This window comes from Tiliqua scincoides, chromosome 9 (genome assembly GCF_035046505.1).
Source record: "Tiliqua scincoides isolate rTilSci1 chromosome 9, rTilSci1.hap2, whole genome shotgun sequence".
In the NCBI taxonomy this organism is placed as follows: Eukaryota; Metazoa; Chordata; class Lepidosauria; order Squamata; family Scincidae; genus Tiliqua; species Tiliqua scincoides.
This window is the reverse complement of record NC_089829.1, coordinates 9,452,056-9,479,136: the sequence shown is the minus strand read 5'-3', so window position 1 is coordinate 9,479,136 and position 27,081 is coordinate 9,452,056. Positions and strand designations below refer to the sequence as shown.

General features: G+C 45.3%; 1 long non-coding RNA gene across 1 annotated transcript in view; it reads left to right on the top strand.

Annotated features, from left to right (window-relative positions):
* Positions 1-341: 341 nt before the first annotated feature.
* The window catches only part of LOC136660157 (uncharacterized), a 35,760-nt gene continuing 9,020 nt past the window's right edge, over positions 342-27,081 (top strand). The window contains exon 1 of the long non-coding RNA XR_010794893.1: positions 342-456. This is a non-coding gene — a long non-coding RNA (uncharacterized lncRNA). The remainder of the gene's footprint in view (positions 457-27,081) is intronic.

Genomic DNA, 27,081 nt, shown 5'->3' with positions numbered 1-27,081 from the left:
ACAGGAGGCACCTGTGTTGGGAGTGCAGGCTGCTTCCCTCCGCCCCCTGAGCTCACTGCCCTCCTCTCCCTTCACCCCCACCTGCCCCACATTGGTTTCCCTTTTCAATTTTGCCTGCTCTGCAGGCTTAAGCTCCCTGTTTTTCCCTTCCCCAACTCTCCAGCAGGCTCAGCCAATCAGCATCCAGCAGGCTCCTGGCTTTTTCTGTTGGAATGGCTCAGGGCCCTTCACTGGCTGACCACCAGCCAATCCTGAGCCACCCTCCTCCTCAGCCATTGCCAGCCCTTGCAGCAGGTCCCCACTCAGTGCAAGGAGAGGCTTTTCCTCCACAGCAGAGGAGACATCCTGTGTGTCTACTCAGTTGTAAGCCCCATTACAGAGGATGAAGCTTACTCCCTGGAAAGGGTGCCTGGGATGGCAGCCTTGAAGCCTGCTCAAGGCCAAGTGCAAGGACAGGTGAGTGGGAGCCCGCGCAGGTCTGTTCCAGAGTAAGCCCAGATGTAGTCCCTGGGCTACTCCCAGGAAGGTGTGGAGGGCTGTATCCTCAGCCTCCTCCTGTGCAGGTCTACTCACAAGTAAGCCCCACTGTAGTCAGTGGGGCTTCCTCCCAGGAAGGTGTGGAGGGCTGCAGCCTCAGCCCCCTCCTATGCAGGTCTACTCACAAGTAGTCAGTGAGGCTTCCTCCCAGGAAAGTGTGGAGAGGACTGCAGCCTGAGAGCTCCAACCAGCTTGTCTGCTCAGAAGTCCCATTGTGGCCAATGGGGCTTACTCCCAGGATAGTGTGGAGAGGGTTGCAGCCTGAGTGAGGGAGGGAGGGAGGGAGGGCAGGCAGGCAGGGCAGAAGCTGGCCTGTGGTTGCCCCCCCACCTTCCCCCCCCCCAGCTCTGGCTTCTTCTCTTCCCCACCTCTGCAGTCTGTGTCCTTTTTTCCTTCCAGCAGGGTGCCTCTGGAAGGTGGGGGGAGTTCTTTAGTATCCATGTAAGATAAGCAGATGTCATAACCGCCATATGTATTGGAATCCTGGAAGATCTGGTGAGGAGGTAGATGTGGTGTCAGCAGTGGCCCCTTTAAGGGTAAGGCCTGGGCATCCAGCAGAGTGTGCTGCACAGCTGCAGCCACTTGAAGGCAATAGGGCCCTCAGGGATAGAAGGAGCACCTGAGAAAGGGGGTGTGGGTTGGAGAAGGAGTGCAGGTTGGAGAGGAGACTGACTGGCTTGGCTTATTGACTTTGATACTCTGACTGATTTGACTGACTTACTTTGGAATCTGACCTTGGACTGTGACTTGGCTTATTGACTTTGGACTCTGCCCTGGATGCTCTGACTGACTTTGTGACTAATGGACTGCTGGAGACACTGGAGTTTGGTGTGTGGCTGCTGTGCCCAAGACCTGCTGAGGACCCAGGGTCTGCTGTAGTGGTGGGAGGCTGCTAGCAGGAGAGAGGACCTCTGCAGGTTGAACAGGCGAGCTACCCTGGAGGTGGGGTCCAGCAGGACTGCAGGGCAGAACCAGGGTCATTTGTTGGGGGAAAGAAGGGGAGCTAATTTGCTTAAAGTGGGCCTAATTCTCCAGGCAAAGAATGGCCTTGGAATCAGGCAAAACACCATAGAGGACCAGGCATCTGAAAACACAGGACAAGAATGTATGACAAAACTAACTAAAAGCTACAAGAGGGGGCTACATTATAAAAATGGGACCTATAAGAGCATAAAGGTGGGGGGGAAAAACTATATATGCAGTATTATCTTCATTTTAGATGTCAAAAGGTTTTGTGGCTCCTGAGGTTTTTTTCCCTCCAGAAAATGGGTCCAAATGGCTCATTGAGTATTTAAGGTTGCCGACCCCTGCCCTAGAAAGACTTGTGCTGGCCTTGGTGCTGAAAACCTGCACGTCCACCACCATTTGCCCTCAGGCTGCAGACCCTACACAAAATTGAACTTCAGGCATGTCTATTACCTAAGATAGGCCATTAATTGTTGAAATTTCTATGATTCGGAGCATATTCAAGGCAGAAATATGTATCAGGAGGAACTGCTGTGGCCCAATCTGGGACCTTAGGATAATGAAGACTACAAATGGAACATGAAAGAGCAGGGATGCCAAGTTTCATAATCTGTTGAACTAGGATTAGTGCTCTGAATCATTCCTCTATTTTCACCAGCAACAAAAATAATGGAGAAAATGCCAGTCCTACAAAACCCATTTTTTAAAAAGAGCTCCAGCAGAGAAGTCGAGAGGTCGTTCCTTCTCTACCTCCTCTTCTTCTGCTTCTCCTGCCCTCCCTCCTTTACACCTGGAGGCCTAAAAAATGAAGTTCTCTTAGACTGTGATCCTGTACACACTCTCCAGGGAGTAAGTCCTATTAAAAACTTCTGAGTGGACCTACCTAGGATTCCTGGTGGCATGAGTCTGTCTTGCTCTGGCCGATCTTGCCCATCCCCTTACCAGCCACATGATAAAAAGGCGTGAAAAGCAAGGTACCTGATTGGTGCCTTTGTAATGAGGGGGATGAGCACAAGTGGAAGCTTTTTTCACTGCTCCAGTCAGTCAGGCTCCAGATTGTGACCCACCCCCCCACCTCCACCCTCAGTACAGTCGGATATCAGCTAGTTGCCTCGGGGAGCTGGGTAGAAATTTTTTGCTGCCAACCTTACTGGCCTTCACTGGGAGGGTTTTATTTTTATTTTTCTGCCTGCCCCAGATTGGTTTAGGTTCAGTGGTGTTAAGTCACAACTAGGCTAGCTTAATTACTTGCCCCTTTTGGTCACTCTGGGCAAGCGACATGCAGGCACGGGACCTGGTTGGATGGTTGGTGTGCACCAGGAGGTAAGCAGGTTCAGTGAATAAACCAGTATTGCCTTTTAGAAGCTTGCCAGCTCAGCAAGGCTGGCTAGTGAGCCCTCTGGCTTGGATCCACAAAGGCAACCTCCAGTGCTCTCCAACCTCTGTGCAGCCCAACTGCTTCAACCTTTTAAGGTTGACTGTAAAAAGCTCACACCATCTCCAGACAGACTGTGGCTTAGAGTCATGGTGCTGTCACCCAGTATATTGGGGAATATACGGTCTCCTTCATAAATGCCTGCACATGGGGGGGGGGGAGGAATGAGGAATTTTAGTACACTCCCTGCTGCAGGTGTTCTGAATTAATGCTGTGGCCCATTTTAAAATCCAAGCCTTTGTCTCATGTGTTTTATTGCGGGGTGCATGGGCAATGTGCTATCAACAAGAGACTCAGGATGGTGTAGTGATTCTGGAATTGAATTTAGACCTGGAAGATCCAGGTTCAATTCCCTGTTCAGTCACAAAGCTTCCTGGGTGACCAGGGGCCAGTCACTCTCTCTCTCTCAGGTTGCCCTACCTCACAGGGTTGTTGCGAAGACAACAGGAGGGAAGGAACCTTGTACACCACCCTGAGCTCCTTGGAGGAAGTGTGATATTAAAATGCGAAAAAATTAATTACTACCTTGAGCCTGGAAGCCCATCTCTAATATGCTTTTGACAGAGAAACCACAGGTTCTGTAGAGACCCCATTTATTTAACCCTCTCTTCTGTTACACGGAGAGAGGAATGCCAACAATTGCCTTGCCTGGCAGCTTCTCCGAACTGCCAAGACAACAAAACACTGCACTTGGACAACTTAAAAACCAGTTTTATCAACACTGTCCTTCAACATGAGTTTCTTTCTTTGGGGGGCAACACCACCCTTCCAAAGAAGCTCTCCTCCATTCAAAAACCAAGCAAACAAATGAAGGAACCTCAGAAATCCATGCAACGTAGTAGAACAGTGATTATATTCAGAGTTTGGTTCATAAGCCTGCCACCAGCATGACGACAAAATTCTCACTAAAGCCATGAGGATTGACAAAGCTGCCCCTCTCTGGGCCAGCCAGTCCATGAGGTTGACCGAGATAGTTGTGGCCAATGAAAGATTAGCAGGAAAAACCTTCCTCTGTTTGTCCGCCTCCAACACTCTCTTCTCCTCCCGTTCCTTGGGTGTGAAAGGAAGAGAACAGAGCATCAGAGAATGTGTTGAGGAGAGGGAGGGGCTTAGAGCCCACCAATCTGCTCTGCTCTACACGTCTTCTTCTGCTCCATTCCTTTCGTCCTTCTCCAACGCTGGGAGGAGTTGGAAGGTACCCACAATCTAGACCAACCCCCTGCCTGTAGAAGGAAATCCTCTTAGAGAATCTCAGCAGGTGCTTGTTGGGCCTCTACTTCAAGATATCCAGTGAGGGAGAGTCCAAAATCTCCCTTGGCAATTTGTACCACTACCAAACCACCATGACCATCAAGAATTTCTTCTTGATGTCCAGCTGCAATCTCCTCCGTTTCTACCCATTGGATCTGGTTCTACTCTCAGAGGCAGTTGAGAATAAATATCATCCTTTATTTACAGTCACAGACCCAACATTCTTAAAACATTCAAAAACATTCATAAAAACATTTTAAACAAAACTTTTATAAAAAAGAAGCAAGAGTCTTATTTTGTGTTCTTTGTGCTGAAAAAAGAAACTTGGCCACTGATTTGGTTATGGACTTATTCTTATCAGCTAAGAAATATTTTAAATACCACGTAAGAGTCCTACCTGGGAGATTACACATAATAGGTTAATATATCTTGTACGTTCATCCCTGTAAAAATTACATACAAAAAGAACATGTTCCAAGGTCTCCATTTCCATATTATTACAGGGACATAATCTATTTTCATATGGCACATTATTATAGCGTCCTTCCAAGACTGCAGATGAAAGACAATTAAATCTAGTTCTTGAAAAAATTTGCTGATATTTTGGGATAGTTAAATTGTCTAGATATCTAGCACTTTGATGAAATTCAAAATTCAAACCCAAGTGCAGTGGTGAGCAAGTCTTGTGGGCGCTTGACATGGCATGCTGAAAATCAATATCTTTAATCCATTTTTCCATAATGGACTTAAGTGTGTTAAACTCATAACCATAGATAGAATTCCCAAATAGGCCCAGGAAATGCAATTTGACAGAGAAAGTTTTAAACCAGGAGCTGGTGTAAACATCATTCTGTAATGCATAAAAGTATCCTGCCGAAGCATCAGCATATAACACTTTTGTCCAATACCTAAATGCATATAGCCAGGCAATACACTCTAATGATGAAACACGCACTTCAAGTTGTAATCTTGCCACCGGGACACATCTTGGTAGACCAAGAATAGATCGTAAAAATGTAGTAAGAACACTTTCAATACTTAAATGAAATCCCAGAATCCAAACCGGGCACCCATATAAAAGTTGAGAGAGAACGAGAATAAACATGTTTTTCTTCCATGTATAAGAGGTTTATACCCTGCCTTTCCATCCCGGTTAAGGGCAGCTTACAAACAACATTTCAATACATAAAAACAGAGCTAAAAAATTAAAACCACAAAAACACCACAATTGGACCACAGATTAAAAGATGTTTCATGTGCCCCCCCCCCCATTTCAACATTTAAAAGCTTCCCTAAATAAAAAGGTATTGAGACCCCACCGAAAGGACTCCAAAGAGGAAGCTGTTCTCAATTCCAGAGGGAGGTAATTCCACAGATGGGGTGCCACCACCCAGAAGGCCCTATTTCTTGCCGCCATCCCCCTCTCCTCTACAGGTGGCAGCAGTTATAAGGACCTACTCTGATGACCTGAGATGATGGATAGGATTTATATGGAAGGAGGCAGTCCCTCAAATACCCTGGACCTGAATCACAAAAGATTTTATATGACAATCCTTCAGCTATTAGTAGAGCATGAACATATCACCTCTTAGCCTTCTCTTCTCCAGGCAAAATGTACTAAGTTCCCTCAACATTTCTTTGTAGGGCTTCTTCTCCAGTCCTCTGATCATCCTCCTTGCTGGAATTTTACTTTAACTTTAGACCCTTGTACCAGCAACTAACACAAAATATGCTAAAGAGGCACATTCACAGCTTCATCTTTTTCTTTTTTCCCAGTTTGTGAAATTGTTTCATTAGGGCTTAACTCTGACAAAGAGTCAGCAGCAGACCAATAAGAAGCAACTCTTTAGGACTCAAATTACTCCAAGATGGGAGCAAAGTATGAGTGGTTACTACTGGTGATGGAACCATCACTTTGTTCTCATGGTTTCTAACCACTTATGGAGGGCTGGCCAAAGGCACAGAGGTAAAGAAACATGCAGTTTAATATGCAAATTAGTTGACATGCCATCTCTTCATGTGTTAATTTAAAATGGGATTAATTTATGAAAGGGTAAGAAGGCTTTAGATAAGCAGGTGCAACAGCCTGAGCAACTGGGGCGGGCGAGTCACCATAGCAACCTTTCCGGTGAAAATGAGAAAAAAAATTAAAGTTTTTTTCCTCTCTACACATTGCATCATTTGATTCATAACCGCAATTAAGAATACACAGAGCCAAGCAGCTTAGAACATTGGGAAGGAGGTGGCAGACAAGCAGTGCCCAATTTTTTAAAATCAATAATAATAGAAAACTTGCAAAATAATAGTGGGTGTTTCAGGTGCCATACTGAAAAACAACTTAGAAAAATACCTGCACGCTTTAAGTGTAAATGAAATTACAGGTGGTGCCTTGGTAGTCACTGATTTGACTCACCAGTGATACTGGGGTCCACATTTAAATGCCTTGTAACAAGGGGGGAAAAAAACACCAAAATCCAATTTCCTACATTCTTGCTATTAAATTGCACCAGTTGCAAGCTTCTTGGTCTTAAAGACAGCTTTAAAGACACAGGTTTCTCATCATCCCACAGTGCATTGATATATATACTATACCACATCCAGTCACTAGAAACAATGAAGGAGCAAGAAATCTGATAGTGGGTCTTTAAAGCTATTTTTCCATGCTTTGGTATCCACTGATTTTTTTTTAATCTACTGGGGATTCTGAAACAGAACCCCAGTTGATAAGGAGGCATGACCTGTACTACATATGAACTTCAAAAGGCAGCTCTACTTGGAGCTGCACATATTTTCTGTACATATCTCTAGAACTCAATATTTAGAAATTACCAGCAACCACCAGGTGGGTTGTAATTAATCAAAATAAAAATTAGATTTAGCTTACTGCGTAAACTGCTTTGTGAACAACGCCTGCTCACACAGAACAGTATGTAAATATTCTTAACAACAATAATTTAATCATTATAATATTATATCTATCAATCTGTTTTATAATTAAATGTAGTATTAGGATACAAATATTATAATACAATAGTATTATTATAGTAAGCTTATTATTAATCAGCAGCTTAAGGATGAAGAAGGGTGGATGTTCCACCTCCTCTTAGGGGTCTTGGTGTCAGAGTCATGACACTGTTCCAACCTTCCTTGTGATCCTGCCTCAGTCCAGCCTGGCTTCTTGATTGACATTTCACCCGCCTGGCTTGCTACTTGTGCGGCACCCAGCAACAGCTTCGCCTGCTAACGGGGTCATTCCCTAGTGAAAATTTAGCCCCAGAGAGAGGTGCACAAGAATGCAATGATCTTCTTGGAAAAGGGTGATTTTTGTTTAAAGTCAGCTTGCCAGGGAACACAGAAAGATAACACATGAGAAAGCAAAAAGTAGAGGCACATGTGATCAGCAAGCAGACAATTATTGTTCACACAAGCAGGACCTTGCATGATATTAAAATTGCATCTGTTTTGATCCATTAAAATTCCAGGCATGTTTTTCCTTAGAAAGGCAATGATTCTGAGAATCAGTGTGCATACACATGTGAGGTGCAGTGTGCTAAGCACATGTTTCTCACTTGCGCTGCATTTGCCATGTAAGTGCCAAGGTCTTGCTTTCTGCTCATAATACATCCTGTTCCTAATACTTAAATATATGAAGATGCAAAATGAGCACAGGTTCTACTGCAAGTTAGAATTACATAATGAATTCTTTAAAAAATACCACTACCACTAGGCATGATGCTACACCTTTAAAAGAAAATAAAATTTAGATTTACAACCTATAATGGCACCCTCTCTCTGTTTACAATGTAATGAGTCCCCTATTTAGATATCTGGAGGGGATATAGGAGAATAATGTTTCCCCTTCGTGATTACGTTACTATATGGAGTAATTTTCCTTGACATGAAGGTCATTTCTTCCAATGACTTTTTAAAAACAGAATAAAGGGCATTTCACTTCCTCTGACAGTAAAGGGCACCATGAGTTATTAACAAGGCAACAAAGCTGATTTTTATGAGTCCATTCCTCATTTGCTCCTCTGGAAGATCAAAAATGAATACTCCAAAAAGGTCCCACTGGAAAGATTAGAGAGTGTTCGACCGAGTAACTGCTATTCCACGTGGGAAGATCATTTGAAGTATGGTAGCTCCAGAGCATCTTTGCCCACAATTATCTCTTATGATCATTTGTTCAGCTAATGAAAATGTAGTGGTGATGGAAACGGTCACAGAGTCAGAGGTGAAGTCTGGGTCAGAGAAGCAATCAACGGGTAAGAAGTAAAAATTGTAGGATGATGAATGGTTCCCTCCCCTCCAAACCCCCATGAAGGCAGCAAACCTCAAAAGGTTTATTGTAGTCATATCCAGTTGTCAGTGATTACACCGGATCATAACTCTAGGTTGTTATGAATATATTCAGGGCATTTGGTTTGCAAGCATTCAGCGTTGCTCCCCTCCATCTCTTTATTTTTCCTTTTTGCTCAGGCTCTCTTGTATTCCATTCCTCCTCAATTCCAGTCCACTTCTAAAATAAATTCCAGAATCATACAAATATAATTTGTTAAATTTCAGTAGTTTCAGACCAATTATATCTCTCCCTCTAGTCTCCACACACACTACTGATGCGCATGGGTGCATTGTTAAAGCACTGTGAGGTAGCAGCACTGCTGAGATATATGACTGACTCAAGAGTACTTTTGTGCAGTGTTTTCGTGTTATATTATAAAGCAACTGGTTTTCATATCTTGCTGCTGAGGCTGTGACTAGCAGAAGCCAGAAAGGCTTTGCTGACAATAAATCCAAGGAAAATTTGAAATTTTCACTATGTGCTACACTACAAGAGAATAGATAGTCCACACATGTTACCCATAGGCATAACATTATAGAACGTACAACACTTTGCATTTGAAATTAATGCTATCTCAGCCTAACTCAGCCATTTTCAACCACTGTGCCGTGGCACACTGTTGTGCCGTGAATGGTCCCCAGGTGTGCCGTGGGAATTTGGGACAGTGTCATTTATCAATAGGGCCATTGGGGGATGTGAGCCCCCATTTGACAGCACAGTGTGCCTTGTCAATTGTTAAAAAACGGATGGTGTGCCTTGACCATTTCAGTGCATTGCCAATGGGCCGCAAGATGAAAAAGGTTGAAAATCACTGCCCTAACTACATGGAAGCTCTCCTCCACATCGGTTGCGTGCCTGCCATAGGGTTTGATGCAGCAAATGCCCCAGGCGCAAGCCACTGGGACCCTGCAGAAGCCTCTCTGAGGTTTCCAACTGGGGCAGAAACTGTGATTCCGGTTTGCCAGAAGCACTGTTTATAGTGTTGGGGAACCTCACAGAAGTTTCCCCGGTGCCGGAGGAGGTCACGCAAGGCTCCATGAGCCTCTGGTGAGTAGGGGGGGCAGATATCTATGTGGGGGGGCGGTGATAGCCTGCGGGGGGGGGGCGCCATAGCAGAGCTTTGCCCCGGGCACAGGACTGCGGAGGTCCGTGGCTGCTCCACATATAAAATAAAAGGCTGTAAGAGACAAATAAAACACAGCAGGGGGAGAAAAGGAAAATGAAGTAGCCTGATATCTGAAGCCATCAGGTGGTTCTACTTTGGTTTCATGTGCTTCAGATGGTATTTAGTTTAGAGCCGTCTCCAAAGTAGGACGATTTAGTAGGACTGTGGCGTCTGTACCAATAATGGCTTCACCCAAAATTGCTTCTGACTCCATGACTCTTGACTTCGACTGAGCAGGGCTGTGGTGTCTGCATCAGAAACATGGTATCAGAAGCAAATTTGGGGTAGGCACCAATTCTACAACCCAGATTTGGTCTGCTATCCTTTCCACCTCCAATACATACTCCCGTTTAGAACTTCCCTTGTTAAATCTGAATTCAGGAGGAACAGAGCTCAAGGGCAAGTAGACATAAAGCCATAAAGGTATGGAACAGGTGAAACCTGCTCATCCCTGTTCATGGGTATGCTGAACCTTTAAATCAGTGTTATTCAAACTGTGTGGTGCGGCTCTTTAGGGAGACGCCAGGAACTGAAAGGGGAGGCGCGGGATGTCCTCTCGCAGCGATACAGTCACACCCCTGGGCAGAATACAAGCCCGTCTTCTGCCCGTCATCTGCGCTTTTTTTTAAAGCAGAAGAAATGGGAGTTGCTCAGCTGCAAGAGTGGCTGCCGCCGCCCCGCCCTCTTCTCCCTCCACTCCGAGGCTGCTGCCTTCTGTGTTCCCTGCATGTTGTTTCCAATGCTCTTTGACTCCAACTCCCATCTGGCAAGTACCGAGCATGCTCAGCTTGCAGTCCTTAACCTTTGCTGATCCTTGTCTGGTTGGTTCCTAGTTCCCAGCCTGGGATCGCTTCTCATCAAAGTGAAATCTCTCTTTTCAACCCCCTCCCTCTTCCATTCCCCCCTTTCGATCTCCAAACCTTCCCGCTTTCCTCCCCCTCCCCCCCAAAAAATGCTTCCTATTTTACCAGTCACCAGGGGTCTTAAAGTTGCTTCCATGCAGTTGGCAAAAGGGGGGGGGGGAGAGAGAGAAGCACACACTTTACTTGGCCAGGAGCAGAAAAAGGCTCCTGTTTTTAAAGTGATTTATTAATCTTGTTGGTTGACTGAAGAGGAAAGGCTGTATTTTTAAAGTGATGAATCCTGCTGTTTGAAGGGAATACTTATCAGCCATTCATGAAGTGATTGCTGGCCCAATCCTATCCACACTTTCCTGGAAGTAAGCCCCATTGACTCTAATGGGACTTACTTCTGAGTAGACATGCATAGGCTTGAGCTGTGCATCTCCTACTATAGGAGACAAATCAGCTTCCTAACCAAACCCTTATCAGCTCTGATATATTTTCATGGTCTATTTTTGTTTTCCCCACCAGCTGCTGGAAAAATTTGATTTCATTAAATTAATAAAGGGTTCAATCCTATCCAAGGAGAATGGGAGAAATGACTAGTTCAATTGGGGTCCACAGGGGTGTGTGTGTGTAATGTTGGTCAGACTGGTTGTTCATGAAGTTCATTTGATAAAACAATTCTATTGGTATGCTTACAAAGTTTTTAAAAATGAGTCCTCCTGGACCAGACAAAATCTACCTACTTCAGCATCCTGTCTCCAACAGTGATCAGCAATTGATCATTTATAAAGCATGTATAATGCTGTGTATTAATAATATATTTTTAAGATCTGCATTTAATTAATGATAAATATATATTAACTATATTAATATTAATTATAATATTTAATATTATAATAAATATAATATTATAATATTATATTTAATATAATATAGTTCTGGCCACTTCCTGTTTAATGATGTCACTTCCAGCCCTCAGGAACATGATGGGGAGTCATGGCCAACAGCCATGGGGGTCAATAGAGCCACTGGCCAGAAAAGTTTGAGTACTGCTGCTTTAAATGGTGAGCTGGGCAATCTCAGGCTGCTGGTTCTTTTCATTTATCCTTGGGTTTCCATGGTTTTGAGTCTGTCTGTCATCCCAGCCCCCAAAGCTTTTCATACATTGGTTAACTGAAAAGGGAGGGAGCTTTCCAAAGCTAACTGTGCAGCAAGGTGGAACCAAGTACTTTTTGCCAAGAGACATCCCTGGATGCCTGACACAGAGTTCACGCATGACCTCTCCCATGCTCACCTGAATTTGCTCAGTAGCTAAACCCTGCAGGAGGGGGGAAGCAGACCATTTTACAAGCCAATTAAAGGCTTGGAAGATTACCCTCCCAGCCACTATCCTTCAAAAACATCCTTCCCTGAGTTGTTCAGGTCACAAAAATAAGGTGGGGGGGGGAGAGTCAGCCCTAGTTATTTAGTGAATTACTAGTGAATTTTTCTGAGCATCAAAATAATGGACTTTGAAAGCACTCAGTTCTCCTTTGGGCACAGCTTTTTCAAACTCTTGGAGGCCTTGGAGAAGCTGACTTGTCCTCAAATAATTATGAAAAGCACACAGCTGCTTCGGGGTAGCCCCAAAGGACTCAGACGGACTCCCTGTAGTGAACCGAGAATGAGAATCACTCCAGAGGTTGATCAATAAGATAGCAATATGTTTGCACTCTCCCTGGCTTTTAATGGTTCTTGATTTTCTGCCTGCCAAGCTGCCTCATTTGTTTATTTGGTATTCACTGTCTTTATAGCCCACCATTCTTGCTCAAGGTCTGGGGTTCTCAGGTGAGCACCCATCCAAGCTTAGATCTGCTTTGGGACCACATCATGTTTTGGGACAGGAAATGGACGCTCTGTGCCCTTACAGTAGCTAAAAGACTGACATTGAAAAATTGGAAGGGTAAGTGCCCCCCTGCTATTAGTTAATGGATTGAAGACCTTTTGACTTCATCGACATTTGAGCAAATGGCTTACAGAGGGCAACTGCGAACAGATATATTTGAGGATATCTGGAAGCCTTTCCCAGGCATATACATAATGTGGAATATGCAATACAATAGATTGCTTAAATATAGTTAAAAATTTAAATATCTTTATAATGTAACTTTTTTTTTTTCCAGGACATAAAAAGATCCTAGTTTTGCTTTGCAATCCTTTTGAAAACAGATGTATCTTAGTTTCTATTTGTAATTGTTATGTTCTATTTGTATTGTCTTTTAATGGATTATTTTTCCCCTCACAAAATGAAAAAAAAATGTTTTGGGATTGAGTTCGTTTTATCTATGCATTTACTAATTATTAATAATATTAAGAATACTTATACTGCTTTTCAACAAGAGTAGTTCACAAAGTGGTTTAAATAGTAAAATAAAATCAATACATGGTTCGCTGTCCTCAAAGGGCTCACAATGAGAAATTAATTCCTGCAATCTTTTCTGACTGTTTTATTGTGTGTCTGTTTAATGCCTTGGGAATCTTCCACTGAGAGACATAAATGTTCAAATAAAACGAATGAATAAAATAAAACAAGCCCATTAGTTCATTTGTGCAGTTCTGATCTCGGAAGCTAAGCAGGGTCAGGCCTGGTTAGTACTTGGATGGGAGACCGCCTAGGGATACCAGGTGCTGTATGCTTATACCATAGTCTTTCGAGACTGAAGGTTGCCAACCAACCAGACCCAATGGAAGGAAGGGAACAATGACAGGCCAATGGATAGTGTAGGAGAATTAACCAAGGACAAGGAGGCACACAGAGGACGTCTACTTCAAAGGGTTGAACATTCTGTGGAGTCTGAAGTGTAGCAAACTGTGGGCAAAGCATGTAGCGAGTCCCCACAACTGTAAGGACCATTGCATTGACTCCAGTTGCATTGACTCCAGTTCTCAATACCAGACGCCTCCATCTTGCACTCTTGTGTCCCAGGCACAAAAGGAGCTATGGGAGAATGTTCTAGGATTTCCTGACACAGGTAGGGGGTTGGTCTAGATAACCTTGTGGGCACCTCCCAACTATATGATTCTACAGCTATTTAAATTTAAAAAAAGAAACATGCTATTTGTCACCAAGGTATTCCACAGTGCAGTGCCCAGGAACTCTAAATGTACTTATCTGATGGCTGAAAATTGTACTCTGCCTCCCTCTCCTGGTACATTTTAGGACACGACATACCATCAGAACAGTGACAAACCTCAATCACTTGGGAATGGCTGGTCAGTTTCATGCATTTAAAGTACAGCCAGAGAGAGAGATATTTCAAGGCACTTTATGATAAAATAAAGTGTAAAATAAAAAGTCCATCAACAGAAAATGCAGCATACGGAACTAAAGGCAAAAGCCCAATGCTGGAAGAAGAGTGAAGCAGAATGCACCTCTTTCCGGAACATCTGAAGGAGCCAGAATCATTTCCATTTTATGGGGGGACCCCAGCAACATGCCTTGCTGGCCCCACCCTCCTCAACTCCTCAGCCCACCGGGTTCTCCCCACTGCCAATACAGAGAGAAGGCAAGCGTGTGGGCAACAGTCATGGAGAGCGCCACCTTCTTTGCAAGGGTGCTCTGGTGAGAAGGAGTGGGCTCCACCATGCTGCTCAAAGAGAGTGCAGCTGCCATTTCCAGCATGAGATGCACATCTACTCAGAAGTAAGGTCAATTCTATCCAGTGGGAGTTACTCCCTGGTTGCCATGTAGAGGATCATGGCTTCACTTGCCACCTCTGGGCAGGAGCAGTGTTGTGGTTAGGATTGGGGCCATTGAACCCGAACCTACCTGCAGCCCAGAGAGCAAGCAGCAGAAGAAGCTCCTTACAAGAGCTGCCATAGTGTTCACACAGGGGTTGACTCAGAGCAGCTTCGTGTGGCCCAGCCCTCCCCATCACATATCCCCAAAGCCTTTTGAGTTAGAGAAGGCAGGCAAGTGCCCGAGTTGCAACAGCTGCTTGTGGGCCAATCCTCTCTCCTGCACTGCCAGCCTCCTCCTCTTGCTCACGCTGGATAGCATGGCGTCTATTAATTTATTTGATTTTTAGCCTGCCTTTCTCCCTTACAGCAACATTAAAACAAACATAAAAATTATAAAACACATAAAAGATAGAATGCCTATACCACAATACCTTACATTTTGTCTGGTTAGGGACTAGAGCATGGATTACAGTCTACAGTGGATGAGTGTCAAAGCAGAGCTTGATTTAGCTTGCAAATCTATTTTAGCTGGCAAAAAATGTAAATAGCTAACTATATAGCCCATGCAAATGCACACAAAACCTAAATAAATGGAAATAAAAACAAACATAAGAACGCCATGGAAGGTTGGAAAAAATTGAAAGAAAGAGGAAACCACGTGGATGAAATCTGAATGTTATAATTTAAAATGGATGAAAGAGCAAAGCAATAATTAAAAGTCAAGTGGATGAAACATAAGAAAATAAGAACAGCCCCACTGGATCAGGCCATAGGCCCATCTAGTCCAGCTTCCTGTATCTCACAGCAGCCCCACCAAATGCCCCAGGGAGCACACCTGATAACAAGAGACCTGCATCCTGGTGCCCTCCCTTGCATCTGACATAGCCCATTTCTAAAATCAGGAGGTTGCACATACTCATCATGGCTTGTAACCCATAATGGATTTTTCCTCCAGAAACTTGTCTAATCCCCTTATAACGGGGTCCAGGTCAGATGCCATCACCACATCTTGTGGCAAGGAGTTCCACAGACCAACCACACGCTGAGTAAAGAAATATATTCTTTTCTCTGCCCTAACCCTCCCAACACTCAATTTTAGTGGAGGTCCCCTGGTTCTGGTGTTATGTGAGAGTGTAAAGAGCATCTCTCTATCCACTTTATCCTTCCCATGCATAATTTTGTATGTCTCAATCATGTCCCCCCTCAGGCGTCTTTTTTCTAGGCTGAAGAGGCCCAAACGCCTTAGCCTTTCCTCATAAGGAAGGTGCCCCAGCCCAGCAATCATCTTAGTTGCCCTCTTTTGCACCTTTTCCATTTCCACTATATCATTTTTGAGATGCGGCGACCAGAACTGGACACAATACTCCAGGTGTGACCATACCATCGATTTGTATAACGGCATTATAGTATTAGCTGTTTTGTTCTCAATACCTTTTCTAATGATCCCAAGCATAGAATTGGCCTTCTTTACTGCCACCGCACATTGGATTGACACTTTCATTGACTTGTCCACCACCACCCCAAGATCTCTCTCCTGATCTGTCACAGACAGCTCAGAACCCATCAGCCTATATGTGAAGTTTTGATTTTTTGCCCTAATGTGCATGACTTTACACTTACTGACACTGAAACGCATCTGCCATTTTGCTGCCCATTCTGCCAGTCTGGAGAGATCCTTCTGGAGCTCCTCACAATCACTTCTGGTCTTCACCACTTGGAAAAGTTTGGTGTCGTCTGCAAACTTTGCCACCTCACTGCTCAGCTGTGTCTCCAGGTCATTTATGAAGAGGTTGAAGAGCACCAGTCCCAGGACAGATCCTTGGGGCACACCGCTTTTCACTTCTCTCCATTGTGAAAATTGTCCATTGACACCCACTCTCTGTTTCCTGGTCTTCAACCAGGTCTCAATCCATGAGAGGACCTGTCCTCTAATTCCCTGACTGTGGAGTTTTCTCAGTAGCCTTTGGTGAGGGACCGTGTCGAACACCTTCTGAAAGTCCAGATATATAATGTGCATGGGTTCTCCCGCATCCACATGCCTTTTTCAAAGAATTCTAAAAGGTTTGTGAGACATGACTTACCCTTACAGAAGCCATGCTGATTCTCCCTCAGCAAGGCCTGTTTGTCTGTTGAGATTCTATCTTTGATGAGGCATTCCACCATCTTACCCGGTATGGATGTTAGGCTGACTGGCCTATAGTTTCCCGGGTCCCCCCTCTTTCCCTTTTGAGGGGCCGTTTTGAGGGACAAGTTGCATACCTTAGTCAAGAGATCAGCAACTTCATTCTTCAATTCCTTAATAACTCTAGGGTGGATGCCATCAGGGCCTGGTGACTTATTGAGCTTTAATTTATCAATGAGGTCTGAAACATCTTATCTTTCAACCTCTATCTGACTTAATTCCTTGGTCAGGAGGGGCCGTTTGGGCAGTGGTATCTGCCCGAGGTCTTCTGCCGTGAAGTCAGATGCAAAGAACTCATTTAATTTCTCTGCATCTATAAGTCTCCTTTTATCTCCCCTTTCCCTCCCTCACCATCCAGAGGGCCAACCGCTTCTCTGGCGGGTTTCCTGCTTCTAACATATTTGAAGAAGCTTTTATTATTTCCCCTTAATGTTGCTGGCCATGCGTTCCTCATAGTCTCGCTTGGCCTCCCGTATCACCTTCTTACATTTCTTTTGCCACAGTTTATGTTCCTTTTTATTCTCCTCATTAGGGCAAGACTTCCATTTACGGAAGGAAGCTTCCTTGCCCTTCACAGCCTCTCTAACTTGGCTGGTTAGCCATGCGGGCACCCTCCTGGATTTAGTGGAACCCTTCTTTCTTTGTGGTATACACCTCTGCTGGTCCTCTATTACTGCTGTTTTAAGCAGCCTCCATTCACTCTGGAGAGATTGGACTCTTTTTACCTTCCCTTTCAACCTCCTTCTAACCAGCCTCCTCATTTGAGGCAAGTCCGCTCGTCGGAAGACAAGGGTTTTTGTGAGAGATTTGCTCAGTATTCTTCCTCTGACATGCATGTCGAAACGGATCACAGCATGATCACTGTTCCCCAGTGGCTCAGTAACATTGACATCTCTAACCAGGTCCTGAGTACTGCACAATATTAAATCCAGAGTCACCTGTCCTCTGGTGGGCTCCATGACTAGCTGCTCTAAGGCACAGTCATTTAACATGTCAAGGAATCCGGTCTCCTTTTCGTGACCAGAACACAAATTGACCCAGTCAATATGAGGATAATTGAAGTCCCCCATGATTACAACCCTATCCCTCTTTGTCACCTCCCTGATCTGTTTCCTCATTTCAAGGTCCCCTTCCGGTTTCTGGTCTGGAGGACGATAGTACGCCCCCAGTATTACATCACTCCTCAGGCCTGGTAATTTAACCCATAGAGATTCTATGGAGTCGGACCCACCTTCAATCGCTACTTTGCTGGATTCTATCCCTTCCTTAACATAAATGGCCACCCCACCTCCAACCTGCCCCTCCCTGTCCCTCCTGTAGAGTTTATAGCCCGGGGTTGCAGTATCCCACTGATTCTCTGCATTCCACCAGGTTTCCGTTATGCCCACTATGTCAATGTTTTCCCTTGTCACCAGACATTCCAGTTCTCCCATCTTTGCTCGGAGACTTTGGGCATTTGCATAAAAACATTTGTACATGGAATGCCCCAGGATGGGCTGCTTATTAGCTCCTTTATCCCCACATCCTCTCACTGTGCCAGACTGTCTATCACATCCCATCACGCTACCATTCCCAATTTCTTCTCCTACTCTGCCTTTACCTTGTTGTTCTCTAACCACCCCATCCTCGTTCCATAGGGATGAGGAGTCCCGAGCCAGATGCCCCTCGGCTTCTGTCGGCCTTCCCCCAGGGATCAGTTTAAAAGCTGCTCTGCCACCTTTTTAATGTTATGCGCCAGCAGTCTGGTTCCATTCTGGTTCAAGTGAATTTGGGACTTCAAGTGAATTTGGGTACTCTCAGGAAAGTGTGGGTAGGATTGCAGCCTGTGACCCCAATCCTATGCATGTCTACTCTGAAGTAAGTCCCATAGTGGTCAATGGAGCTTACTCTGTAGCCTGCCTGCAATACCCCCCCCCCCCAAAAAAAAAGAATCAGTGAGATTTCCAGTCTGCCCCCGTGCCCAGTTTAAAGTTCTTCTATTTCAGGCAGATCAAGATAAAGACCCTCCTGGCTTTGTAAGTGCAAAATAGAAAACTTTCCCCTTACCACCTGAAGCCTCTTTTTTGTCCTTTTTAGTGGGGGGAGGGGGGGAAGAGGCTGCCTTCTGGAGTATCTCCAGCTCCATGGGATTGGGACCATTCTGGTGTCCTCACATTCCCCTTTGCCAACAGCCAAGGCGTGTCTGCCTACTCACAAGTAAACAAAACGTGAGTCTGCTTGCTTTCTATACGGCTCAATAGATTGCAGCTGGGAGGGAGGCAGGGACCTCCTTCTCCCTTTTGTGTTTTTGGGGGCTGCATTCATTGGATCAGGACCATGCTGACATCCTTGGAATCCTCTCAGCTGCCCTTTCCGAGGGACTACTAGCAAGTGAACGCGGCCACGTGGCTTCGTTTCTGGCTCAGGCTCAGAATTGCAGCTGGGAGGGATGGGACCTTCTCGGGTGTTTTTGGAAGGCTGCATTCATTGGATTGGGGCCATTCTGGTGTCCTTGGATTCCTCTCAGCCTGCCCTTTCTGACGGATTATGGCAAGTATGCCTATTTGCGAGTAAACACGCGCTACGGCTCACTTTCACTTTCCATAAGGCTCCATGCATTTTTTCCTGCGGGGACTGCATAAAAAAGGTGCAGGAATGTTGTTCCGGTGCGTTCTATTACAAAAAAGCCCTGCTCCTAGCTAGGTATTGCTACGTACCTTGAAAGTCAAGGTACTGCTGGGTAAAACACAATATTAAGGCCCTACCATTCCCCCCTCAAAAACTAGCTAAATTAAAAGTGTTTTTAAGCCTCGTCAGAGCTGCACCACAGAAGGGGCTCATCACAGATGCTTTGGAAGCAAGTTCCAAAGTGCGGTGCCACAACAGAGAAGGCCCCGTTTCTTGCCATCTCCCTCTTCACCTTGATTGCAGTGGAACTCTTAGTTGGGCCCTGCTGGGTGATCTAAGGCAGTGTCTCTCAACGTTTGTCCTCCACTGTACCACTTCACTGGGTCGACCTTTTGAAAATCCCACTGGAAGTAACTAGTAATGATGTCCTCACCAGTTACTGCTGGTTTGGGCGGCCAGATGCAATGCAGCGAACACCCAGTAAGAGGCTCAGGGTGGACGGGAGGGCTTTTTTGTACACAAAACAGCATGCTTTGGAGCTCTGCCCACCAAGCCAAGCCTCCTACCGCTCTTTGTTGTGTTGTGTTCTAGGTCTTACTGCTGGCTGGCAGGGGTCCAGGGGTCCCACGAGTACCACCAGACACCACCTCAAGTACCACTGGTGGTACTCATACCACTGGTTGAGAAACACTTATCTAAGGGGATGAGTCAGACTGTATGGGAATAGGCTATCCCAAAGATACCCCGGTCCCAGGCCATATAGGGCTCTGTAGGTCAAAACCAGCATCTAGAAATTGGGCCTGGAAACAAATCAGTAGCCAGTGTGGTTTCTGGAGCAGTGGTCCAAAAGAATCAAACAACTGACCCACAGTAACCATACAAGTCACCACATTCTGAACCAGCAGCAGTTCCCAAACTGTCTTCAGGGTTAGGCCTCATTCATGGGTAACACACAAAAGGAGGGGGCTAGGCATGGAAGGGGGATAGCAAGGAGGTGAAGCAACTGTTTCAGATTGCCTAAGGCTGCCAGCCCAAGATATTTTGCTGCCTGAGGCAGCAAAGGACAAGTGGGTGCTCCCAGGCTGCGTGGCTAAGTTGACCTGGCAACACAGGCAGTCTCCGATGCTGCCACTAACGTAGGCAGGGTGATACTAGCCCCGCAAAAGATCCAGGTCATCCACCTTCTCTAAGAAGCTCAGGGTTCCCCCTCAGCTGATTGCCACAACAACCCTTCGAGGTAGGTCATGCCGGAAGTTGGTGTCCAGGCCAAGGTCACCCCATGAGTCTCATGCCTGTTTGGGGATTTGAAATCTGGTCTCTCAGGTCCTAGTCAGACAGGCTAACAATTGCGCTCACATTGCCCACATCAAGGGGGTTTTATAATCTAAAATAGACTGGCAGGAGAGTCGGAACAGACAGAAGGAAATCTTTCTGTAGCCAGCACATAATTATTCTGTGGAACTCCTTGCCACAGGATGTTGTGATTTCATAAAAACAATGAAGAATATACCTGGCAGTCCAATCCTACCAAAATTCCCCTTGCCATGCCACTAGTGTGCTTGTTGCATCCTGGGGGCGGGGGGGGGGGTCAGTACCAGAGGTTTCCTCCGGGTAAGGTAAGCCCTCACTGCTCCACTGGTTCTACTCAGAACACCTTCCCAGGTCCACTCAGACTTGCATCAGTGATTGATTGCAGTAGCTGTGGTTGTGCAAAATGGTGTGTTGCCTTTTTTGGGACAGCTGCCAAGGACACTAGTTCTGGCAGTGCAAGCCCCCAATGGGGCCTGAGGGTTCAACAAGGCGCAAGGGCTTTCAATATCAAACAATAAAGCTGCGCTATGCTAATCTGCAGATGTTAGCAAGTATTTCATTTATAAAACAACAGCCAGGCTTAAAACACACCCATACAAATCTGGATTTGGAGAAATAAAACAACCATTATTGCTTTTGTGGCTTTTTTTTTGGGGGGGGGGGGTGATTAACAGTGAGATTAGAGGTTAAAGGTAAATGATGAGATTTAGGGATTGTGCAGAAAGAGCTCCCCCCCCCCCTTTTCTTTATACTAGAACTCAGGCTGCACTCTTAGATGCACTTTCTGGGGAGAAAGCCCCACTGAACGCAATGGGATTGTCTTCCAAGCAGCCATGCGTAGGATTGCAGTGTCCATCATGTGCAGGAATTGACTAGCTGTAGACTCCAGACAGAGAGAACTGAGTACTTTTGCACATCTTGCAATATATGGAACTTACTGCCACATGATGCGCTGACAGTCAAAAGCTTAGGTTAGACCATGGGCACAATCCTAACCAGGTCTACTCAGAAGTCAGTCCTATTTTGTTTAATGGGGCTTACTCTCAGGAAAGTGTGGTTAGGATTGTAGCCTGTCTCTCAGCTGCTATTAGCCATGGTAGTTAACTGGGCTTTCTATGTTCAGAGACTGCTTACCAGTTTATAGCCATTGTTATTTATATTTATTTTTCACACTTTTATAACTTTCTTCCTCCAAGGAGAATGATGTTTACCTAATTCTTTCCCTGCTTTTTTGTCCTCATAATAACCCTGTGAGGTAGGTGAGCTTGAGACATAAGTGACTGGTCAAAGGTCACCCAGGAAGCCTCCAGGAAGAAATCTAAACCTTTGGATTTGGATTTAAAAGAGATTTTTGCCATGTACATGGCTCAGTAAATGGCGCCTGTATGCAGGTAAAGCACTCGGAATCTTCCAGTCACTGTCAGCTGGGGTCACAGCTAGACTTGACACCAAGCAATTTTTATGCTGACTTCTATGGTTGTGAGATATTTAAAAGTGGCCACTGTCATAAGCAATTTGCTTCTGAAGACTCCTGCAAGCTCAGTTTTGAATCTATCTTTTCCTCTCTCACCGCAGAGCAGCTTAAGAGCCTCCATGCCCTGTTCCTGGACAATCCATGTCCCTATTTTGCTTTGGAGGAACATGGTACATGTGCCTTTGAAAAATAATATTCTATACATGTGCAACTGTAGTGTCACTGTACTATCTTATCTGTTGGATTCTGCACCATTTTCCATTAAGGATTCCCTCCTCGCCCCTATCTGCTTCCTTTCTTCTTTCTCCAATTTGCTCTGTCCCCCGCCTTCTGATTTAACTAGAAGAATTTCTCAAATTAACTCCAGAATTGGGACAGGTGCATTTTCCTCCATGTTCAGTTCCTTTTCATCTGTCCTCGCCTCTACATTATTCATGCACACTGGTGTGCCAAACAGCAGTCTCAGGGTGATCATGCATAAGATTTTCATTCGGGGGGGGGGGGCTTGTGTATGGCATTGATGGGACTTTTTTAGCAGGGGGAGAGTAACTGGCCCATCTCACCCCAGCACTGTCTGTTCTAGTGGCTGTCTGCTGGTATTCCTTTGCATCTTTTTAGATTGTGAGCCCTTTTGGGACAGGGAGCCATTTAGTTATTTGATTTTTCTCTGTAAACCGCTTTGTGAACTTTTAGTTGAAAAGTGGTATATAAATACTGTTAATAAATACTGTTAATAATGTTAATAATAACTATGCAGAATTAACCTTGACACAACCAGCTGATGGTCATGACTGTTCTGCCAGATTCCCAATCCAAACTCTGCCTGGAGAACTTATGCCTACTTTTAGCTAATTAGCTCCCTTTTTTTACCCAACAATGACACTAGTTTTGTACTGCTGGACCCCACCACCAGGGTAGCTTGCCTGTTTAACTTACAAAGGTTCTCTTTCCTGCCAGCAGCCTCCTGCCACTACAGCAGCCCCTTGGCCCTCAGCAGGTCTTGGGAAGGGCAGCCAAACACCTATCTTAGTGTCTCCAGTTGTTTCTGCTCCATCGCCTTCCAAAGTCCATTCACACATCAATCCATCAGCAATTCCAGCAGTCCATTAGCCATCGGTTCCTCAGTCCATGAATCCAGTCTCCTTCCTAAAGCTTTCCTCCTTCTGCTGCCCACACCAAACTCTCCCTTCATCAGGTGCTTTTATACCTGAGGGCCCTATTGTCTTCATGTAGCAGCAGCTATACAGTACACTCCCTGTTGAATGCGCAGGCCTTACCTTTAAAGGGGCCACTGCTGACACCACACCCTACCTCCTCGCCAGATCTTCTGCGATTCCAATACAAAGATTGCTTTTTCCCCCCACTATGATTTATAAATGCATACACATGCACCCATGCAGTGGTCAAACACTGCATCTGAACACATTTTGAGTTTTTGGTCTTTCACTGTACAATTGCACCCCTCTCATTTTGAGCCAATCTACACTTGTGTACTCAGATTTGCCTTCCAAAGTCTATCTTGCCATGAGCTCCATGTGCAGGGCCATAGAAGCAAAGCATTATCTACCATAAAAAGCCTTCATATTCCCAAAACATCATGACATTATCTCCACCCTTCCATTAACCGGGAAGGCTTTTCCTTTGAAATCACAGCCTCACTTACACCATACATTATTCAGAGCCTAAGAAATATTGAAAAAGTGGCCCTTGGGTGAGCCGAAACCTCCTGGCACGCAAGGTAATGCGTCAAATGTCACTCCACCCCTAGCCTGGCAATGCACCAGCTACTGTCTGCTACTGTTCCTTCTCCCTTCCCACATTCTTAAAGAAGCTCAGGAATGGAGAAGAAGCAGAAATGTGGCAAGAGAAGAGGGTGGTGGGCAATAACCATTCTAGGCCATCTCTCTCCTCTCCTCCATACTTCCTCTTCTGGGAGATTCTTTTTCAAATCCAAGGAGTGAATTCCTGCTGCAGACGAGGGGGTTGGACTAGATGACCTTGTGGATCCCTTCCAACTCTATGATTCTATGAGTGAACAGAGACAGAGCAGTGGAACAGAGTGGACAGAAAGAGGCAGAAGCCCCTCACAACCCTCCACCTCAGGTGACCACCTCAGTGTCAGAGCCTGCCATGCTAACAGGCCACTCCTCCCCATCTCCCAGCACAGGTCATTTATTTGATGCAAGACTATTCTTTGTGGAATTGTTACCAGAAAGTGTAAATCGATATGGATTAATGGGTGTAAACAGAAACAAGCCACAAAATCTTGTTGCACTGTTTAAAAAAAAAATGCACCATGGGGAGAAAAAGTAAATGCATCGTGGCCAGTATAATTCATAGTGGCCAGCTGTATAATTTGGAGCGGGGAGTCAAGGGTGAAAGGTGCAAAAAGGATTCATTTTTGGGTCCAACACCTAAAGGGGAATTCCAACTAGGACCTAACTGAACTAAACCTATTCTAGACAAGGGAATTTTGCAGCTAATGTTCACTATGGGGCCCTGGGGAAAGCAGTTAGAAGGAGAGATGAGGAGACGAACTCCTTCTTTACTAGGGAAGGGGCAGAGTGAAGAGAGGACGAAGGGGAATAAATCAGCTAATTTATGCAATGCCTTATGCAATCTTCAGGTCCAACTGCAAAGGACGCCAAAAGGATATTGATCCAACTGTGAGAGCTATTATATTGTTCGGGGCTTTTGGAGACGGGGCTGACAATACGTACATGCAGATACTTAAAACAGATACTTGAATAAATACAAATGGAATGAAAAGTTGCAGCAAACCAATCACCCTCGGCGCTCTGTGTGACGTTTGGAAGGAAAATAAAAACAGTTAAGAATTCTTAATGCCTCATTTTGACTCGGAAAAATAAGGCTAGGGAATTTGGAAGGCCAAAATCAAGGGAGGAAGGGGAGAAAGAATTTTGAAAGCCTATCTCCAGACCTTGCCTCTTGAAAATGGGTTGTCCTTCCAGCTCAAAAACCCTGAGGGCCCAATCCTATCCAACTTTTCAGCGCTGATGCAGCTACAGTGCAGCCTCAAGGTAAAGGAACAAACATTCCATTACCTTGAGGAGGCCTCCATGATTGCTCCCCTACCCGAGGATGCTGCGCATACCTCATTGGCACAGCTACATCAATGCTGAAAAGTTGGATAGGATTGGCCCTGAACGTCCTTGCCTATTTTGCAAATGATATTCTACTCTGATCTTTGGTCCAAGGAAGACCAAAGATCTAGGAATGGTGCTCCACACCCTCAGCCTTGGAAGTCCTTCTTGCTCATTCCTTCCCAGGAAATTGTTGAGGTGCCCACAACATCTGACAGCACCAACATCCAAGTCGCATTCCTTCCCAGCATCACTGCTCGCGTTGGCCCTCTCAACCACAAGGCTACACGCACTTGTGAACGGTTCTCTTTGTGCAACATAAAACCAATTGCTTGAGAAATTGTTCCCAGACCAAAACTGGACAGTCACACCTTTGCAAGGTGTTTTGAAAATGCGGTAGAGGCAATGGACAAGCATTAGAAGGTTATGGGCAAGCCCTACTTCTTGCTATGGCAATTTCTCAAGGGTTACGGCCATCTGAAATGGATGTCCCCAATCACTCACTAGATACAATCTCTTCAAACTTCCTTCACCTCTATGCACTTTTCCAAACCAGCAAAGGGTACAAGCCTAACCAGGCCTACTCAGAAGTAAGTCCTATTTTGTTCAATGGGGCTTACTCTCAGGAAAATGTGGTTAGGATTGCAGCCAATGTCTCTTGGTCAGAGGGCCTTACAGCCAAGAACTGTGGTTAAGATCATGTCACACAGCTGTGCCATGTTTACTTTTCAGGTCATTGCTGCCACTTTTTCCTTTCTCTAGGGCAATTTGGCAATTTCTTTTTAATTAGCTGGATCTTCTTTCTGGAATTCGTCAATCAATTGGGTAATCGATGTTGTGGTTTGGGAGTTGAGCTTAGACCTGGAAAATCTAGGTTCAAATCCCTGCTCAGTCGTGAAGCTTCCTGAGTGAACTTTGGTTAGTCAGTCACTCTCACTCTCTCTCAGCCTCACCTACCTCACAAGGTTGTTGTGAGGGAAAAAGGAGGAGGTGTGGAACCATGTACACCACCCTGAGCAGCTTGGAGGTAGAGCGGTATAAAAATGTGAAAATAATGGATGCAATGGTACATGATGCTATGGCTCTAGTCCATCTCATGTTTATGAGATGACTTCACAATGATAATGCAGTTATTCTTGGGTTGGCATCGCTCACCCATTCAGAGTGACAGCATTTCTGTGATATTTCATGGGCGTGAAAAAATGAAACAAAAATCAGAGGTTTTTTGCCCCTAAAGATGCCCCTGCTTTGGCTCAGCTGTACTGGTGCCTGTTCCTAGTAGAAGTACCAGTGTTGCATTAACAGATGTAGTGTTAACTAACACCAATACATCTTCTGAAGTTGAAAGCACAAACACCACCCCTCTTGCTTGTTTTCTTCCGAGAGACGCTTCCCAGGTGCCACATATTCTCCTCCTTGATTTTCAGCAGCAACCATCACCAAAAACTGTCTGTTTGCCTAGATCTATCTGCTCACATTAAGACCTCATTACAGCAGACAGAAGCTCACCAGCAACAACCTTTGAATGCGACTTATATTCCTTTCACCCTTTGCTACAAGAGAAAAGTCTTTTGCTCAGCAGTTTCCCCTTTGCATTCAGTGTTTCAGACCACATCCAAAAAGTTTTCATTCGCTTTCCACCCTTCCTACCCTGGGTTGTCTCAAAACCTTTTGGCCCCTACCCACTCCAAACAGAGGCATCATGCAACCCAGAAGGTGCACCTCAGAATCGCTTCTAGCATGCAGTGATCCTGGGTCTTCCCTCTTGGCAGCCATGCTACTTCCTGCATTCCCTGAAGCATGGCTGCCCCCAGTCATCTAGGACCAGGTCAGCCTCCTTACCTGCCTCCAGAAGTTGGCTCTGCTGTCCGAAGACCTGTGAGAAGGTCACAGGGCCCACGGGAGAGGACAGGCTCACGGGTGATGTCTCCATGACTTGGGCAGGCTTCCCTGTGTTTGTCATGTGCAGTCCCAAACATTGAAGTTTTCTTCTGTTCCCATCACAGACCCAGATGGAGAATGCAATGAGATGGCAGAGTTAGCCAGGTGACTTTGGCCAGAGGTGGCTCAAAAGAAACTACGGCCCCTTCTCCTTCCAGTGGGCCATCGCCCGACTCTTGGACCCTCCGCTGCAACCAG